Source organism: Adiantum capillus-veneris, chromosome 15 (genome assembly GCF_014529385.1).
Source record: "Adiantum capillus-veneris isolate H3 chromosome 15, ASM1452938v2, whole genome shotgun sequence".
Classification (NCBI taxonomy): Eukaryota; Viridiplantae; Streptophyta; class Polypodiopsida; order Polypodiales; family Pteridaceae; genus Adiantum; species Adiantum capillus-veneris.
The window spans coordinates 93,779,208-93,798,954 of NC_140945.1; positions in this window are offsets into that span (position 1 = coordinate 93,779,208).

Consider the following 19,747-nt stretch of genomic DNA (forward strand, 5'->3'; position numbering starts at 1 on the left):
TGCCCTGTGGACTTATATTATGTTGGTCTATCATTGTATGAGTTCAAAAGTCCAAAATGATGTCTCTAGATAGCAGAAGTAAATAAACGTGATTATTTACTTTTCTCAATTTTTTGCACCTTTTTGATAGGTTTGGCAAGTATACAACTTGTTAGAGTCTCTGGGAAAATTTCAACAAGTTTGGACCAAATCTGATCAAGTTTATCAACTGTTTGGTGTCCGCAGACTCTGATTTCAAGAATCTGGCTGAAGTCTCACTTCTGCGATCCAAATTTCACCAAAATTGATTTGTGAGGTCTACTTGATGTGCTTGACCTTGTGGTATACTCAAATTTGCAAAACCATCAAGTTTTGAAGCAAATGTAAACAATCGTAATCATTTACTTCTGACAATTTTTTGTAAATTTTTGCCCCAACTTTGACACAGATCTGTTAAGCACCTTAAGTTAAGGTCACTAGCCAATTTCCATCCATTTTGGACAATTTTTGGTCAAATGGTCATCAATTATCTGTCCGCATACTAACTTTGCAATTTTAGTCACCAATTTCACTCCAGTGGTCCAAATCTTACCAAATTTGGTTTGTGGGCTTATTACAACATGGTGAAGCTAGTGGTATGTAGACTTGGTCAAAAAAGTTGAAAAGTAGGGCAGATATAAATAATCGCTATTATTTACTTTTGACAAATTTTTGCAATTTTTTGGTCAACTGAGCATATGCACATGTTTATCACATCAACATAAGCCTATGAATAAAATTTCAACAAGTTTGGACAAATTTTTCCCAAATTTATAGTACTCAAGATTCAAAAAATCAGTACAAACTTTAGTTTTTACCCAGTTTTTTGCCAGTTTAGTGATCCAAATCTTTTGGGCCTTTACAAAAGTTGTTTGTACACATGCAATGAGTCAATGGTATGAACCTCGGCCAATTTAGAGCAGAAAGTTAATAATCGTGATTATTAACTTCAGGCTTGAAATGAGTACTTTTTTGCATTTTTCTCAAAGACAGTTTTTTAATGATGTTTTTTAAGCCTATAAATCAAGTCAAAACTTAATTTGGCCTTAAATATCAAGAAAAAGCAAATAATCTGAGTCTTCTTGAAATTTTTACCTCGAAGTGTCTTTGAGCTTACCCACTGGTTCGGACAACTCTTAGGCTTACTCTCCAGTCGGATTGAGTGGATTCGAGTCTTTTCAAGCTATTTCTAGCCGTAGACCTGAAATTCTGTAACTTTACATAAACAACTCACAGATGATTCGTTTGGAGTGAGCAATTTCTGAAATCCACCTCGGATCCTACTTACCCTACTCTTAGATTCTCATGCAATGGGGTTGTGGAAAGTGTCCGGGACACAAACACTTGTTTTCTTGTGTTTTTTATGTTTTTCAGAGTCTTGATCTTAAGACTTGTCTCGTCTACAAATCCTAATCTAAATCTACAATCCTACAGTCCTAAAGGTACTCAGCAAGTACGATTACTTCCAAGCTACCTCTACATCGCAAAAGACGACAATCTTAAGCTATGCGGTTTCTAAACAAAGTTTTGAACTCTAGGCAAACCTAGAGGAAGTTAAAGGACAACTACACAAGACACTCGTGTTTTTCCCTAGTTTAGGTCTTTTTGATCCCCGGCAATGGCATCAAATGTGGGACGCATGTCTAACCTCACCATCCTATCTTATTGCAGTATTAGTAAGAACCACGATTAATTTGTCAAACCATGGGACAAAGCCGACTCGACTAGTGCATAGAGGCAACAAGAGGTTGTCAATCTCTTGAAAAACAACTAACAACTCGCATCTAACTCAGGCTACACTCAAGTGACTGAAATCACCAAAAGCCAATCGCTCTTCAACAAGCAAATTACATCCGTTACAGCATCAAATGACATCCAAACGTAATGAAACTTCTAGGACAAGTTTATAAGACCTAAGCACACATGCCTATGGTCTTAAACCCCACTTGAGGTCAAGTTCCAAAATCACCATTATTAATAGCAGTGGATTTTTGACCTAGTCGTTTTCAACCCAGAATGCATCTAAATGCTTAGCAATGATGCCCCAATACCCCGCCTATGCTTAGTTTTTTATTTAAAAGTGTAAATTCCTAGTTATGATGAAATTAGGCTGCGGATCGGCAACGCCAAAAGCTATGAAATACTGTGAATGGCTTACGTCAATGTGAAAATCTCTTACCTACGGTGCAATGCAACAAACGCAATCGTAATGTGACAACCGGAGAGGGAGTAGGAAGCGCGAGAAGGAGAGAAGTGAGCGCCATTAGCTCACGCTATGTATTCCTTATCCAAAAACTTATAAAAAACTTACAAAAATTGGCTCTTATACCTTAGCCAAGGTTTTTGGGTGGTCAAAACTAATCTGGAGTTCTACCAAAGCTGGGGATTGACTGGCTGATACAATCTAGAAGCTTGTAGCCCTGGCTCATTAATTAGAAAGTTTACCAAGAAAACAGGAGTTACAATATTCTTCATTTATCAAAATAATGATTGTTTTACAAGGAGAACTCCAAAAAATGGTGTCCACGTTAGCTTGCTGCTAATAGAAATGCTTGCAATATGCACTATAAACATGTCCATGTGCTTAGCTTATGAGCCTCCTTGAGAGTTATCCACCATTTGTAGGCCTTGCCCTTGAGAGAGACTTGTCTCTACTCCTTTCTCATCCTTTGGAGAGTATGCTGGAGTATGTGAATACCCCTCCACTTCTAGAGAAAAGTATTCACAAAATCCTTATTTTTCTCACAATCGTCCCCTTTGTAGCCTAGTGACATCATGTTGTTAAGCATATTACCAACATCAGTAGAAGACGATGGAGGTATGACATCATGTGATGCATCCATACCATATGGGACTCCCCCACTAGTAGCAGTTGGAAATCCTTGAAAACCAATAGGTGGAGTTGATGTTGGTGTACCACGTAATGACATATTGTTCATGAACTGATTAAGCAATGTAGTTAGCGCATAAACATCAACACTAAGCTACGGAAAATTGTACTCTAGCATGATTTGACTAGCTAAGAGTTGATTGAATTCATGGTGATCAGCCAAACCATGATCGCTCACCAAAGGCCACCTCTTTGTTATTTATCATAAAAACATTGTGAGGTTGCTAAGCTCGTTCGTGCATGGGTAGATCATGCCCAAAATCAAATGCATCCCCTTCATAAAGGTGTTGAGCCATGCTAGACATGTTTGTTAAAATTGCAACAAAAAAAAGAGGAATTTACTCAGTTATCTACCAACCCTTGTCCTTGACAAATAGTTGAAAGTTGATGCAGAGATGTAGAAGAATCCTTCTTGTGTAGATATTCAATCCTACATGCCAAAAGCAAAAAAAAAAGGCTTAAGATTACTTGTTGTATTTACCTTCCGAGTACCTTCCACTTGGTAATTTTTCTATTTGACATTCATGTATGGAGAGAGATATATGACGAGCTCCTCCCTCTCTGTCTGTAAAGCTCCCAACAATCCACCTCCCTTGAGAGAGTGTGTGAGGATAAGGGGCTTACGTAGGGCCTCTGCGAGGGGATATGAGCCGCATGGCATGCATGTTTAGGGGTCTCTAGGGCCAAGGCGCTATATAGAGAGTGGGTAGGAGGAGATGTAAACATGTAACCATAATGCTTGTAGCATAAACATTTTAGGGAGAGTGTGTGTTTTGGCCGCTAGGCAAAGACATAAAGTCCGCAAGAAAGAGAGAGCATAGGGAGAGAGAGAGCTACGGTGGCTCCTCCTCCTCCCATGGCTCACGAAGTCTCCCCTTCACTACAAGAGATGAATCATATATCGATGCCAAATTATCAACGTCGCTAGTGGCGGGTGTCGGTATATGCATTGGTAAAATTGGAGGGAGTCCCAAAATGAATGAAACTTAAATTTTAAATTACCGATTCTTGTACGAATGTGCATCCCAACGCATATGTAGATGTGCATATTGATGCACACATCGATTCATATACCGATGCCCTGCTATAAAACAGAATCCGCGTTCATTTTTTCATTTTGCTTGTCATTTTTCTCCTTTTCTCCTTTTGCTTCTCCTCTACGTGGTTCCGTACTTGCAAATGTGCTTAGATTGGCTTCACACGATCTTCTTTTAACACACACGTGCTCCTGAGAAGAAAGGTATGCATTTATGTGAATTTATGTTAGTGTGAATGTGTGTCTTTGTATGTGCGTAACAAAATGTAAGGTTTGTTGCTCACAAATTTTTCTCCAATCTTCAAGGCTTTTCTACTCACATTGTTCAAATGTGAGTGCTCTTTCTTTTGTTTTATGCATGCACGCGTGCACACACACACACACACACACACACACACACACACAACACATAAGCACATAAAGACACAAATAAATACACACCCACATACACACACATATTTGCACATAATTATGCACACTATGTACACACACATATTTACACATAAAATATTGTAATTAATAATAAATTTTTAAATTAAATTCTTCATTTGCTTTTTTGATATAAATACTTACTTAAACAAAGTAATTTAAACTTTATTAACATAACTGTTTAGTTAAACAAAAAAAGTTATTTTTTTAATGTTTAGATTAATTTAAACTTAATTACTTTATATTTATGATATTTCATTTTAAGAATAAAGAAATCAATAGTTATGTTAGTTGTAGGTTTATATATATCAAAAGATTTATGGTCACTATAGGTTAACTTAATGTTAATGTTAGTGTTAAGGTGCTTCACGTTAGAAAGTTTTAGGTTAGAGTGTTAGGGTTTGAACATCTTAGTCCGTTTAGAGCTTGCCACTTAGGGTTAGCCGCTTATGGTTTGGTTGTTAGGAGTTGGCCGTGTAAATCCACTTAGGATTGGCCGCTCTAAAGTAGCGTAGGGCTATGTTGGTTTTGTCATTTCAGTTCTCTTAGGGCTAGCCACTTGAGGTTAGCAACTTATGATTGGCATCACTAAGAGTTGGCTGTGTAAAGCCGCTTAAGGTTGGTTGCTCTAAACCGGTTTAGGGCCTCTTTAATTTATCTATTTTTTTCCATTTAGCCGCTTTGGGTTAGTGGCTTATAGTTTCGTCTCTAGGAGTTGACCGTGTAAAGCTGCTTAGTTTAGATGTTTTTGTCTATTTTGGGCTTGCTGCTTAGGGTTAGCGGTTTTCTGTTTGGCCGCTAATCCTTGGTCATGTTTGGCCTCTTAGGGGTGTCCTGTAAAGCCCCTTAGGTTTGGCCACTCTAGATTGGGTTAGGGGGGCGTTTGTTTGGCCATTTCAATTTGCTTAGGGTTAATAGATTTTGATTCGGCCGCAAGGATTTGGTCGAGTAAAGCTACTTAGGGTTGTTCATGTAAAGCCGCTTAGGGTTGGCCACTAATCCTAAGCTGCTTAGGGTCACATTGGTTTGGCCATTTGAGTCTGCTTAGGGTTAGCCACTTAGGGTTAGTAGCTTCTGGTTTGATTACTAGGAGTTGGCTATGTGAAGCGACTTACAATTGGCTATGTTAAGCTGCTTAAGGTTGGCCAGCTCAGAGCTGCATTGGTTTGGTCATTTCAATCAGTTAGAGTTAGTTCCTTGGGGTTAGTGGCTTATAGTTTGGCTGCTAGGAGTTGGTTGTGTAGATCCGCTTAGGTTTGGCCACTCTAAATCGGGTTAGCTGACGTTGGTTAGGCCATTTCAATATGCTTAGGGCTAGCAGCTTAGGGTTAGTAGCTTTTAGTTTGGCCGATAGGACTTGGCCTTCTAAAGGTGCTTAGGGTTGTCCATGTAAAGGCACTTAGGATTGGTTGCTCTAAATCGTCTTAGGGGCGCATTGATTTGGCCCTTTTATTCCATTTTGAGTTAGTAGCTTATGGTTTATCTTCTTTAGTGGTGAGGTCACTGTCTTCTTCTTTTAAGGTTATAGTTGTGAGTTCTTCTTCTATTTCAGCTGGTGTAGACTCTCCTTGTAGGTCTTCTTGACATTGGTCCTTCATGTTGTAGACAATATTTTTGGTTGTCATTTTTGCACATGAGTTTCCTTGTTTCCCAAAAGTGCAAGGCTCACATTAGCCATGGATGACCAAGGATAATGAAATATCCATTCCCCTTTGTGGTCATCACAAAGAAATCAACATGCTTTTTTATCCCAAGGACCTCCATTCCCAGAGATCTGATAAATCCCAATAAGCAATATACCTTGCTATTATTTGACATTTTTTCCTTAATCTCCATTGGCTCTTGGATTCTCAACCCTAATTTTTTCATGAGATTCTCTGTCATGATATTGATTTAAGCACCCTAGCTACAAGCCCTCTTTTGACAAGTCTACCCTTTATGTAGCAATCAAGTGTTGGACTAATGTCCTCTTGAGTCTCTACTTGTGCAATTTTAACAACTTGGGTTGATCCTTTTGCAAATTTTACCATGGTCTCATTTTATCCCATTTTATTCTATGACACCCTCATTCATTTGAGATGGATGAACTACCTCTACCACTTGCACACTAGGATCTGGTAGAGGTGGGATAGTCTCTCCTCCAAGCTTGGTAGGTGGTGGTGGCCTCTCTTTAATCATTGGCCCTGTGTTCCTCTGTTGTAGCAAGAGTGGTTATTGTGGAGGGAGCTCACATTCATCATTGAATAGTTTAGGTTTGGCCTCCTTAGATCACTTCTTGGTTATGGGCAATTGTACATGCCATGTCTTCTTTCTCCACAATTCCAGCATTTTAGCACCGGTCTAGGTCTAGGATCTCATTCCTTTGGGAATTGAAGTGGCCCTCTTGGTCCTACACCTTGTGAAAAATGAATGGAAAAACTGTTGATTGACTTGTTGAGCCTCTCAATTATCTTTGATGTGACTTCTAGAACTTCATGATGGTTGAAACTTTGTTCAAATCCCCTTGTTGAGTTGTCTTCATGATTAATACCACAATATTGCACACACTTACTTTTGAGAAAATCTTTACTCAGCTTTAGTAAGATTTTCTAGCTCACCTATCATTACCTTATTTTTTAAAGTTGGAATAGTCTAACAATGAAACTTTTTTTCAAGGACTCAGCTCCATCCTCAGGGTAAGGGAGGCTTCTTAACCAAAGACTCCATAGGTGCAAAAACTCCTTTTTATATGCATGATAATCATTAAGAAAATTTTGTTTCAAAATGACAATTTCTTGCCACAATTTCTAGGTGCTCCCGGGATGGAAGTAGTGGTCAAAAAATCTTCATACCACTTTTTGAAAATTACCTCTAACTGATGGGGTGCGGCGGCTACGGGGGGTGGCGTGTGAGGATCACCATGGCCTTGAGGGCGTGAAGCAGACCAGAACAAGAGAGAGAGAGAGAGAGAGAGAGAGAGAGAGAGAGAGAGAGAGAGAGAGAGAGAGAGAGAGAGAGAGAGAGAGAGAGAGAGAGAGAGAATGATTGACAAGCCTTTTTTGAATAACACGCTATCGTATTCTTATTTTGTATAAACAATAACCTTACATATAAAGAAATGCTTCTTGCCATGCAAACTAAAACTCCAACTGAAACCTGTCTCCATGTGATAAGCAGTGTTCCCACGAGCATAGACACCTCTTGGGCGTGAAGACCCAACAATCCCCCCTCAAGCCCGAACTAGATAGGCCCTCTCATGATACCTCCAGTTTTTAGTGTACTCATTAGCCATGAGTTTTAGGTTCTCTCACAACCAAGGGTTTTGGTATTCCTATAACCTGGTGCTAGGACAATAATCCCCCCTTGAACAGATAGGGTGTAGGTCAAAAAATTAGCTACCGATAGATGGAGTTTTTGGTTCACTACCAAACCTTGGGTTTCAGGTGCACCCAGTAACCTCACGAGAAGCGGGACAAAAAAGGGTTGATTTTTTTTTTTTGGGAGGTCTTACCACTCATGTGTGGCAATGTCTAACCCATACAAATGTATCATGGCAGTAACTAATAACTGATAGGCTAAAATAAAGCTTTTGACATTGATATTGACAACATACCAAATTAAAAATAAAAGAAAAATACTTTTTGTATGATGTGTCGTTGATGTATAGAGTGCTCCAAGAATTTTGAAATCTTGTTGGTCCCACAATAGCTACCCCAACCACCTCTTTACCTCATCAAGACAAATTGGGTGATTCTCTGTGACACGCACATTGGATACTTCTAGATATCTCATGACAAAGTGACAAGGTCTTTGTGTTCACCAAATCTGAAAGCATTTTCCTTTTAGCAAACTTAGTCTCATATGCTCTACAATGAAGAACGTTATCCAAGTCAAGACTACAATACTCTGACCGAAAGATTTTTGATAGAGAGTTGATTTGATGTATATCACTCTCCAACATCATAAGTTTGCTGGTAAAACTGTCCATTACACTACATAAGTGATCGATCTTGTTGAGCATCACAATATGTGAATAGGAAAATTTGAAGAAAAGCTTCGAAAACTTTTCCACATTCCTTGTGTTCGTGTAATTGATGATCAATATTTTTTGCATCAACTGTAATTATAACAGAGTTGAGATGAATCATAGACTCCAGCTCTTTTGTGTCGATAAACTCACCAAATTTGGTTAAGTCTTGTTGTCATCTTCCTCCTACACAGAGCAAGTACGCATTGCTGGGACTTCTCAAGACATTGTAGTGGCATATCAAAACACGTTTTTTGGCAAGGTGCAGTAGCCAAGGCAGTGGCACACAATTTTCAGGCCCAAGACTAACCTCCTCAAGCAAGGATTGAAACCAAGTGCATGCATCTTTTCTAAGTACTACTTCAAACATACCCAATCTCTCTTGTTAATATGCAATGCCATTTGAAAGTTTGCAAAAGAAACAATTTAGCATCTTCACTTGGCTCTCCAAAGAAAAAAGGGTATCTTGACATCTATCATTGGCCCCTCGGTTTATAAACAAATTGATAACAACAAGGATAAAGGCAAGATATTCACAACCAATCACCAGCAAATGATGAAGTCAACAAATACTACTCTAGGTTCTCATCTTGGGTTATCCAAGATTCAATAAGGTCACAGTTTGTTTGGTCAACATAGGCATTCTATTAGCATCTAGAAATTCCTCAAAACTCAATTGATAAATGAGCCTCTTCTTCATGATCCAAATAGGTTGCAACATTCCAAGTGACTTTCCTGATGAATCCCAAAGTGCAAACAGTTTGAATGAACAAAAGATCCTCTTGCTCGTTGAAAGCAGTGAAAAAGTAGCAATTGACTAGAAACTTGTTGTCTTCAGTCTCTCTCTACCCACTCTTGTTACCATATACATGTGATACTGTTGTGTGTACACACTTAGGACAATTGAGGCATTTTTTTCCTCACTAGGAGGTTTTCCCCCCCATGCATTGCATATATGCCCATAACTCTAGGGCTATCTTATCTTTCCATTGTACACTAAGTAATATACTCTCTATTGTGTGCCTTGAGCTTCCTTCATATTCTCCAAGCTATCTGCATTTCCCTGCAACCCTATTTCCAACAATTCGTATCAGGGTAGGTTGCGTCCTCCTGGGCTTAGTCGCTAGTAGATCCAACACATGCTTGCTCACTTTCTCCGATTTTTGTGAGCTTTGGTGAGCGATAGCAAGTTGACAAATACTTTGGGTAAGATCATAGAGCTTGGTTTGCTTAGAATTTTCATTTGGGCTCATTTTGGGCTCCATTTCCACTATAGCTAGTACTACATAGACTATTTCATCATTTTGTGCAAATTTTTTCTCAATGCCGTTTTTTGCATAGCAGGTCCCTTACAATCTTCTACGATTTGTGCTATATAATGATAGCCATTTTTTGGCTATTCAAAATTTCCATAGTGAGATACCTCACCCTATCAGATCACTCAGACACTGTGGTTATCCTCACCCTTTCACTGTACATAGGCATGTGTGAGTTAAGGGACTTTCCCCATATCTCCTTAAAAACCCTCACTGGGCTAGTTGAGCCAAAAAAATAAATAAAATAATAAATAAAAGTATATTATGGCCTCTTTGTGTGTAAATATCTCATTGTATATAGGGCCTAAATATAGGGATTTTTTATAATTATTTTGTTATTTTATTTAAATAGTTATTCTTAGGTGTGTGTTTTATTAGGCTATTTATGCCTTCTTTTACCCTCTTGCACTATAAGTATATTTTTGCTGCCAATGTGTACATTCTCTAATCTCATAAATATTTTCTTCTTTTATACAAATCACCTCCACATTTTTATCCTCACCCTTGTGAAAACCAAAAATCGGCTCCTACTCCCTTAGTCACTTTTATTATAAAATTCTCATTTACTTGCATACTTTTCCTCTTCCACCCAAAAAAAAAAACAAAAGTGGAACCATATCTTATGATACCAATATCTTTTTTCATATCCATAATTCTTTCATATTTTTCTTATTATGTACTCATTATTCTGACACCATGCGCTCATTGAGATAAAAGCCATGAATAGTCCATACACTAGTCCCACCATGTATATATTTCTTTAATCACCAACAATCCTCCTCCATGCTGTGTAAAGATAATTTGGATGCTTTGTATCATGATATGACAAAGGAGGGGCTCACTTTTGGATGCATTGTGCAAATTCAACAAACGAGGGGCTACTAAAAGACATTTGCAGGCATAAAAAACAGGCTTTTTGATGAAATTTTTGGCGCCTATCTCCGCTCGGAATTTGAAAAAGTGACCAACAAAAAAATGTAGCACCACAAGTTGAATGATCACCTTATTTTTTTGCATAATTTTTGGAGCTACCATCGGTGAGATATGAGTTTTATGTGTGAACCCCAGTCTGCCCACTTTCCTCACAAAGTAACCCATAGTCTTATCTCACCTCATTTCCTACTTCCACACACACACACACACACACACACACACTCATTCCTCTCAATATTTCACTCAAACATGGATTAATTCATCTTCTTCACCATTTCCATCTCTCCCTACTCCATAGCTCAAAAATTATCATCTCTACACACATATAGCTCAATTTCTCTCTCTAGAATCAAGTTCATATTACCATAACCTCTTCATGCTTTCACAAAAGGAGCAAAAAATCAGAAAATAACCAAGCTCAAGCTCTGAAAAAGGAGGAGTTTAATCATGGAAAAATTCAACTTTCCCATGGTCACAAAAACTACAATGACAAAGTTCTGCAACCGCTTCATTCACTTGAAGGAGATAGGTAGAAATTCCCTTTCCATCTTGTGGTTTCCATCAAATTGTGTATATTCTCATCCTTCTCTTACTTTTTACCATTGTATCAAACATGTAATGCACCTTGAGTGCATATGCCATGTAAATTTATCCCATCCTACTAACTACAAACTACTGACACGAATGACTAACCCTTCTTGTAAATTGCACTCTTTCCTATCTACTAGAGTAGGCACCTCCAAGTTACTCACCTCTCTCTCCTTTCACTCTCAATAATTCTTCCCCTTGAGCCCACATCCATGTGGCTCAAAGGAAAAGAGAGACCCACTCTTATTTGAAATTCAAAAAGAAATCACAATCCATGTTACTCGTAATAAAAATTGATTAGGTTTAATCCTCATGAGGGCTTCATAGAGCCCTTCTCTTCTTTGTAAGGGGGAACTAAACACATAACATAGCACTCTCCAAGCCTAGTTGTGTGAGGAGATTGTAAGCCTTGAGAGCTCTCTATCACATTTTACTCATATGTGCATAGATATGCTTTGAGGCTATTGAGAGGAATTGAGTGATGTCCTACTCTCCATCACATTTGTAGCTTCCACTTGCTCATAAATAAGATTGATAGTCTGGGGTGCAATTGTGTACAACGGCTATGCCTCTTCTCTCCTAAATCAACTCGACACTTTGGCTCAATGCCTTTTATAAGGTGAACTTGTTCTCAAGATTATTTGTATGCTTTCATGCTTTGTGGTTTTAAGGGGCTTGTTGAATTGTTTGCACACAACTAATTATAAGAGAGTGATATGGTGAGAGGGCTCCCAAGACCTTAATAGAATGGTAAAATGGCAACAAGATCAAGCCTTGTGTTGTCTCTCTAATTTCTCTAAGCTAAGAAGCATCTAATCTTTTATGCTAAAACCTAGTTGTTCAAGTTTATTTGTACTCTCTACGTTACTCTCTTCCAAATCCTTATGGTTGTGAAGGACTGTGTTTGTTGTGTTTGTGTGGTAATTTTGCATTCTTCTCTTTGCACATTGGGCTACATACTATTTGCATCCTAGTTCGCATCCATAACTAGGTGGTGCCCCTTTCTTTTTTTCGGTTTGGCTGCGGGTTTGCTGATCTCTTGTGTACTTGTGGTCTCCCTAGCCCCAGTTGAGCAGCATGGGAGCCTTGAGGAGTGTTTAGAGATCGCTTCTCTTGTTGACCATCCCGGACTACCTCAATTTTGGTGCCCCCATTGAGGAGGGCTTTTGTATATTGTTGTGAATGCTCAGTCTTTAGAGTAATCAAGTAGCATGCATGAATCACAAAAATGTGTTTGACCCGTTTGTCACTTTGAATTCAATTCAATGGAGGCCCAATGCCAAATTTCAAGATATTCTCTCTTTTTTGGAGAGCCTGGCGACTATGCCGAGCTATTTGTAGCAAAATTTCAAAATGGCTTGCCGCATAAAAAGAGTGATAGGAGATGAGGAACGCTTAGAAATGTTTGAGGTGGTTTTGAGGAAAGATGCTAGCACTTGGTTTGACTCTTTATCTCAGGAGGTTAAGGCAAACTATAAAAAAGTCATTGATCATTTCAAGTGATACTTCTTTGACTCACAAAATGCTCAAAAGTTATGGCAAGACATCGTTTCTTACAAGCAAAAATACTTAGATGATTACTACATGTATAAACAAGAGTTTCTACGTCTTTGTGTTGTATGGGTGATAAATGTTGCTAACCTTGGTGATGGTGCAGAGTTCCTAAAGAAGGAGAGGTTCATAGACGGTCTCTTTCCCACACTCAAGATAAAAGTTGAGGTGGTTGCACCTGCTACCTTTGATGTAGCTAAAACTAGGATTGTTGAGAAGTATAGGAAACTCAAGTGTCTAAGACGAGAGGTTCCAATATAGTTTCCTAGACCAAAGGTAACATTTCAAGCATCAACATCTAGAGAGATTCTTGAGGTAGCAATTGAAGTGATTGAGAAGTTAAATGAGTCCTTGAGCAGCTTGTCAATTCACCTTGCACAAGCTGTAGGTCCCAAGGGACAAACAAAGAAAGCAGAGGAGCGAGGTCCACGACCTAGGAGACTTTTGCAATCTTGGAATTGTAGAGAGTCTGGACATAGGATCTATAATTGTCATTGGCCTCATGGGGAGCTAGGGAGACTAACTTGAATTATCCAGTGATGAATGCAGGTGAAGGAACTAGTCAACAACCACGGCTTCTACAAAGGCCAAATGGAGCAAGAACACCTCCATGAGGAGTGGAAGGAGTTCCACTTTGCGAGATCCAAATGTGCATGTGGTAGAGGTGAAAAATTAAAATGAGATTGACATAGAAGCAAATGGCATCAAGTGTGGCCGTGAAAAAGGTAAGGAGAAAGAAGGAGTCACATCAAAAAGTGACCATGGAGGAGAGAAGAAGGCAAAGGAGACCAAGGAAGCCAAAAGGACTTGACATCGTATCAAACTCCAAGACTTATCTCTTGGACATGGTATGGCTTCATACAACTTGTTGGAAGACATGAAAGGTAAGGATCCTAATATCTATGGCCTCAATTTCTTGCATTGTGTCCACAAGTTAGGAGGGATTTAATGAAGGTAGTGATAGCCGTTTTTTGGCTCTTTGTAATTGCCACAGTGAGTTACCTCACCCTACCAAAATCACCCAAACACTGTGGCTATCCCTACCATTTCACTGTACATAGGCGTGCGTGAGTCACGGGACTTTTCCCATATCTTCTTAAAAAACCCTCAATTAGCTAATCATTGGGCTAGTTGAGCCAAAAAAATAAAAATAAATAAAAAATATAAGTATATTATGGCCCATGCGTATGTAAATATTTCTTTGTATATAGGGCCTAAATAAAAGATTTTTTCATAATTATTTTGGTATTTATTTAAATATTTCTACCTAGGTGTGTGTTATTTATGCTCTGTACATTGCCTCACCATTACCACAATTTTTCTTACCATTTTTCATACTCTTTATTCCATATAGAAATATTTTCATGTAAGCTTCTCTTATATTTGGTGTAACTCCACCCCAACAAAAATCCAAAAAAACTAGTTTTATTTATGTGTATATTTTTTCACTATTGTGATTTTTCCCTTCCTACATCTATTTTGTTTCTTTTTTCTAAAAAATTAGAACACCAAAAATATTTATCTTTTTATGGTAGCCTCATAATGAGAGAGATTTCTTTTGACCCCTTTATATTTTTTCCGCTTATATTATTTATATTTGACATGTACATATTTTTTAGACCCCTCAATATTTGATTTTCTTAGTTGTACTATTCACTTATATCCTAATCTCAACAATATCTTCAATTATAGACCTACCAAATAAGGTCAAGGGTAGGTGGCATGCATACATGCACTATGGAGGGCTCACTCTTGGAGGTATTCAAAAGAATCATCCAAAGAAGGACCCCACAAGGACCTTGTGCAGTGAAAAAAAACGGTCGGTTTTGCTGAATTTTTAAAGTTCACTTGCTCTCCGAATTTGAAAAGGTGATACAAACAAAAGTTGTAGCTCGTGGGTTGAACTTTTGCCTCAAATGTTTTCATATTTTTTGGAGCTACGAGCTGTGAGCTATGATTTTATTAGTGGACCCTAGTTTTCCCATGCTATGTAGCCACACTCTCTCTTCCACTTTATCATTTTCCTCTTTCACACACACTTATCCACTCATCATCCCCACCTCTCTCACCACTCCTCTCTGCACCCTACTCACCTTCTCCTCAACCTTGAAGAATAAGAGAAACCATGGTGAACTCATACCTCCCACACACAATTCCATTCCAAAATTGACCACCTAGTCTCATTTTTCCTCCTCCAATTTACCCATATCTATCAAAAAAACCACAAAATTCAGTCTCTTCTCTTAAAAGACAGCATCATGGTGGTTGATTACTCAGCTTCAATTACCTTGTCTCTCAAGGAAGGTCAAGAGTGGAGAAAAAATGTACCGTCAAAGCTAGTGGACCGTAAACAAGCGTCAAAATTGGCCCTACTCAAGACACTTGGAGCATCAACCTTGTAAGAAGTCCACCTTTTCTTACCTCTTAAGAGTTTTTCTTCCTTATTTGTATCCTACATGGATACTCCCATTGTAAATTAATACTAACTCTACTAACACTAACCCACTATGAAAAGTCCTATCACCTCCATTTCTCTCCTCTCTCTTTCCCCACCAACTTCTTGATAATTCCAAGCAAAAGAAATTAGATAAATTGCTGAAAATCTAACCCAACCATGGTTAGAGGAGTAACCCTAGCCTTCAAAATTGCTATAAAAGGAGGGTGTAGCTAGCACAAAAGCGGGGAGCCATAAGCAAGAGCACTATGCTATAGCTTGAGAAGCCAAGCTCAACCTCTCTAGAAGGAGCTCTCGAGTGGAAGCTCATTGTCTTATGCATGTGCATGTGTTGTAATAGGGGATTAGCAAGGGAACTCTATGCCATTGTAAGAGAGAGAGAGTGATCATTCAATTGAGAGTAGGAAATCTATCATTTCTCCTACTAGTGTAAGCCCAACATTCGCTGAATCAAGGAGGGTGGATTTGGACTAAGCTTGGATACTTTGTCTCCCTTCCAACGTGAAGTAATGGACAACAATGATGCGTAAGTGTCTTGGTGTTTTTTGTTAAGTTCTTGATAGCTTGTCTCTGGTGTTGTCATCAATTTAGCCATAAATCCCACATACTGTAAGAGGGCGATAGGGTGGAGAGGACTCCCCTAGCCTTAAGACAGTGATTGGGGTGGCTTTTCTTGTGATGTGTTGTGGTGAAATTTACGCAAGCTATGTTGAACAAATACTAATCTCACTTTGATTTATCATGAGAGATTTGTAATAAGGTATTAATGCAACAAGCACCCCCTCCCCCTTTCTCTCTCTTTCTTAAATATATAGTTGTGTTTGCTTGATCATTGCCGATACGTTTCAAAGCAGCCCAAGCACTATCTCTCTCTCTCTCTCTCTCTCTCTCTCTCTCTCTCTCTCTCTCTCTCTCTCTCTCTCTCTCTCTCTCTCTCTCTCTCTCTCTCTCTACGAGTCCTAGTTTGCATCCAAAACTAGGTGGTGCCCCTTGTGTAGTTGGGATTTGGCTAGGGGTTTGTTGTTTTGGTTTGTGTTGTGTTGTGCCCCAGCCCCATTAAGCAACACGGGAGCCTTGAAGGGTGTCTAGAGGTTGCTCTTCTTGTTGCCCGCCCCGGACCGGCTCAAATTGGTGCCCCCACGGAGGACGGCTTGTGTATTTTTGTGTAGAATCAACCTTTAGCATAGTCAAGTAGTTTGCATGAATCACAAAAATTTGTATGATCCCTTCATTCCCATTGCAAGGAAAAAGGTACACATAATTGTTAGTACTAAGTTGCAATTCAACGTGTCATTCGTAGAATTTTAGGTCCTCTTAGGTTGGCCGAGATAAACACTTCAGTAAATCCTTTTATTTTGCCTATCATTAGGTACGACCTTAGTTTGGACGTCTATATTTTTGTTTTGTTTTAAGCATTAGGTCATGCATAGACCATGGATAATGGCCCAGGAATAGAGGTTTTCGCCTTCCATTTCACTCCACACATTAGAATAAACATTGCAATTAGTAGGAAAATCCATTTTCAACAACGTATGGTGTTCATGTTTGGTGCCCAAAGAGTAGGAGAAATTCTCGCATCACCAAACCCTGTCATCCTACCTCTTATTGATTATCATAGGTCGTTTGATGTGAATATCTTTATTTTGTTGTAGAATAGATTGCAAGCTAGAAAACATTATTGTGTAAATCTTTTTAAGAACGAAAAACAAAAACGGGTGTCACTTTGAAATCAATTCAATGGAAAGCCAATGCCAAATGTCTGGGTATCCTCTTTTCTTTGGAGAGCCTGGAGAGGATGCAGAATTATTTTTAGCGAATTTCAAGATGTCTTGCCGTATCAAGAGGATAATAACTGATCAAGAACGTGTAGAAATGTTTGAGGTGGTCCTTAGGAAAGATGCTAGCACTTGGTTTGACTCTTTGCCTGAGGAAGTTAAGGGAAATTACACAGAAGTTTTGAATCGTTTCAAGAAATACTTCTTTGATCCCCAAAACACTCAAAAATTATGGCAAGACATTGTTTCTCATAAGCAAAAAGACTTAGATGACTACTACTTGTACAAGCAAGAGTTTCTACGTCTTTGGGATCTATGGATACGAAATGTTGCTAACCCTGGTGATGGTGCAGAATTTCTAAAGAAGGAGAGGTTCATAGCCGGACTCTTTCCTAACCTTAAGGTAAAAGTTGAGGCGGGTGCACCTGCTACCTTTGATGCAGCTGAAACTAGGGCTGCTGAGAAATATAGGAAACTCAAGTGCTTAAGGGGAGAGGTTCCAATAGAAGGTCTTAGACCCAAAGGTAAGTCACAAGCATCAACATCGATAGATCTTCCTGAGGTAACGGCGGAAGTAATTGAGAAGTTAAACGAATCTTTAAGCAGCCTGTCAATTCACCTTGCACAAGCTGTAGGTCCAAAGGGACAAGCAAAGAAGTCTGAAGAGCGAGATCCACGACCTAGGAGAGTCTTGCAATGTTGGAATTGCGGAGAGTCTGGACATGGGATGTATAATTGTCCTTGGCCCCGTGGGGAGCCAGGGAGACCTAACTTGAATTACCCAGTGATGAATGCAGGTGAAGGAAGTGGTCAACAACCAAGGCTTCTACAAAGAACAAATGGACCAAGACCACCTCCACAAGGGGTAGAAGGAGTTCCACCTTTGCCAGATCCAAATGTGCATGTGGTAGAGGTGACAAACTCAAATGAGGTTGACATGGAAGCAAATGGCATTAAGCGTGGCCGAGGAAAAGGTAAAGAGAAAGAGGGTGTCCCATCACAGAGTGACCATGGACAAGGCAAGAAGGCAAAGGAGACCAAGGAAGCTAAGAGGACTCGACGTCGTATCAATCTCCAAGACTTCCCTCTTGGACATGGTATGGCTCCATACAACCTGTTGGAAGACATGCGAGGTAAGGGTCCTGATATCTCACGGCCTCAGTTTCTTGCATTATGCCCACAAGTTAGGAGGGATTTAACAAAGGCAGTTAGCACTAGGAGAAAGGTAAAAGAGAGTTTTCCTGTTGTAAAAATTGCACATGCTAAAATGAACGAGGATATTACACCTGTGCTAGATTGTTACATAAAAGGAAGATTGGTTAGGAAAGGTCTAGTGGATGGGGGTGCACAAATTTGCATCATGACAGAAGGGCTCATGCAAAGACTAGGCATGCACATCCATGAGACACCTGAAATCAAAGTGAAAATGGCAAACAATAGCAAGGCTAGGTGCGTAGGCATTTGTAAAAATGTTTTTGTGGAGGCCTTTGGCATTAAGAAGGAAGTGGATTTCTATGTCATGTCTACCAAGGGAAATGGTTACCCATTTATCCTAGGAAGACCATGGCTAATGAAAATGCGAGCTTTGCAGAATTGGGAGAGTGGAAAGCTAATTTGCAGGAATGACAATCACAAGAAGGTTGTCTTTGACATGAAGGAGCAACGCCAAGAGGAGCTCCATGAAGAATCATCTCAAAGTGAGATGGAAGAAGATTGGACCGATAGCACTTCAGAAGAAGAAAGTAGCAGCAGCATTACTGAAGAGGAGTCTTCCATCGAAGTCATGGGGGTAAGGTTTAAGCCAAACAACCAGGAGACCTCTTCTCGAGGTTTGGAAGAGGTAGGTTCCCAAGAGAACCAAAAGGTGGAAGATGAAGGAATGTTAGAAGGTATGTTGTCTACAACACTTACAAAGGATGAAAGAGAGGAGTTCAAATGTGTGCTAATGATGCTTCCTAGGCTTCTTGCTAAAGACTACACCGACGTGCGTGGGGTAGATGTTGTTCAACACAAGATTGAGTTAAAGCCTAAGGCCACACCTAAAGCTCAGAAGCTACGAAGGCTAGGAGTCATCAAGGAGTAGGCTTTACTCAAGGAGGTAAGAAAGCTTCTAGCAACAGGTTTCATTTATCCAGTGGAGAATTCAAAGTGGGTCTCTCCCGTTGTTGTCACTCCTAAGAAAAACGGAAAGTGGAGGGTGTGTGTGGATTATCGTCCACTCAATGAGGCAACAAAAAGAGATCACTTTCCCCTCCCATTTCAGGATGAGATACTAAATGAGGTAGCTGGTCATGAGAAGTACATTGTGTGTGATGGCTACTCAGGCTACTTTCAAATAGGTATCGCATTGGAAGATCAATTGAAAACAACCTTTATCACTCCTTGGGGTTGTTATGCTTTTAGAGTCATGCCATTTGGTCTGACAAATGCTCCTGCAACATTCCAACGTTTCATGAACATGGTGTTTCAAGAATTCTTTGGAAAGTCAATTAGGGTGTTCATTGATGATTTCTGCATTTATAGCTCAAAATCATTGCATCTACAAAGGGTAGAAGAAGGTTTAAAGAAGCTCTACGACATGGGAGGTCAACTCAACCCCGACAAGTGCCACATAGGTGAGGATGAAGTGATCTTGCTCGGTCACAAGGTTTCCTATAAAGGCATTGAGGTGGATCCTTCAAAGGCAAAGGCTCTTATTGAGCTCCCATCACCGAAGAGTCTTAAGGAGGTCATCTCTTTCATTCAGAAGG